This window comes from Nannospalax galili, unplaced genomic scaffold (genome assembly GCF_000622305.1).
Source record: "Nannospalax galili isolate Female #2095 unplaced genomic scaffold, S.galili_v1.0 scaffold841, whole genome shotgun sequence".
NCBI classification, from domain to species: Eukaryota; Metazoa; Chordata; class Mammalia; order Rodentia; family Spalacidae; genus Nannospalax; species Nannospalax galili.
The window spans coordinates 1920533-1922338 of NW_008345000.1; positions in this window are offsets into that span (position 1 = coordinate 1920533).

Consider the following 1806-nt stretch of genomic DNA (forward strand, 5'->3'; position numbering starts at 1 on the left):
ATCCAGTGACTTTATCACTCTTTACCACTTGGTCTCTTTCTGCAGTTTGAAAAATGCAGGACTTAAGCAGAAAAAGCAAACGGGATCCTCACCGTGTCTCATGCCTTCCAAACAAAGAATGGCAAAAACCCAACGTGACTCAGCGCTTAGATGGGAGGCACTTGTGTTAGTAGGTGTACTGATTTTTTTTTCTTATTTTATGTGCATGAGTGTTTTGCCTGCATGCATGTAAGTGCACCATGTGCATGCAGTGCCCATGAAGGCCAGAAGAGGGCGTTGAATAGCCTGGAACTGGAATTACAGAGACAGTTGTTAGATACCATGTGGGTGCTGGGAACTGAATCCAGACAGGTCCTCTGCAAGAGCAGCCAGGGCTCTTAACTGTTGAGCCATCTCTTCATCTGACCATTCAGATGGTAGATCCAGATTACAAGCTTCCAACAGGCACTCCAACACACACACACACACACACACACACACACACACAAACACGAGAGAGAGAGAGAGAGAGAGAGAGAGAGCGAGAGAGAGAGCGCGCCTGCTCTTAATTTCACAGGTACTGCTCTTTCTTTAAATGTCCTGTAATATGAACTGCCAAAAAGTCCAAAGGACAATGGAGCTAGCTGTACTACAAATGGTCAGCTATCACCACCAACCTCGAGAACTTCCTGAACTCCTCTGACTGGGCAGAGGAATGGCCAGACATTAACCTAGAATGAAAAGGTGCTTTAAGACATTTTGATTTTTATCAGTTGAAACTTGATAAGAAGGAATTTCTCCCAGACGCCTAAACCCACCACCAGGATTGTTCTGACAGGAGCTGATTGGTGTTACTACAAAAGGTACTAGGAAGGAAGGTAATCAAGACTTTCTGCCCTGATTGTATGCCAAATTCCAAACTTCCAGTCGGAGGGAGAGTTCACAATCTCCTTGGAAAGACGACAAGATGACAAACAAATTCGAACAGTCTGAGTATTGTACAAGACAGCACAGGTTTAAAAAGCCCTGCACCACATGGTTTAGAAAACCCCACCTGCAAAAAGAGATCGGAGAAGGGAGAAACGAGGGCAAGCACATCAAGGCTTTCCTGGGACTTAATGACTAAGCCTTTGGGTGAAGGTGGCATTGGAGAGGGGTTGGGGGGACGCGCGGCATTTAGAGCAAGACTATTGTTTAAGTGTGACTGGCCTGACCAGAATAGAAGGTTTGGGGTGGGGAGCACGGTGTCAGGGGGAAATCGGGTCCTATCCTGTCAATCAATAACTCTGGCACAGGCTGAAGCCCCTCTGGTCATACGTGCTACGGAACATGCAGCTGTACAGATTTCCTCAGGAAAACACTGAAAGCAAAAATTGTGATCACACCCAACCCTTTCCTCTGTGCCCTGCCCAATGTCCCCCCGCCCCACGTCGCCCAAAGGAAGAGGGTGGTAGGTCAAACGTTTTTGTTTATTCCTTCAGTCAATGAGCATTTCTCTCCTCTCCTTGGGGGTCTTTGTCAGCACCCAGGCGAGGTCTCTCGCCTTTTCCAGCAGCATCGAGGTCTCCACAGCCACCGAGCCCTGAGCACCACCGAGGGAGCCGGTCCTCAGTGCAACCTGGACACGTTCGGCGACTGCACAGCCAGCACCCGACAGCTCTCAAAGTGGGGTGCTGGTCTGAGTGGCAAGTGTCCTCCAAGGGGAAACCGGGAGCTCCTAAGCGGCCCCAGAACTGGGTCCCCCAACCCGGACTCCTTCCAGGACGTATGGTCTGCTGGTCAGAATGTATCTTTCTCCCTAAGTATGCTTTCCCAAGTGCCTACAAA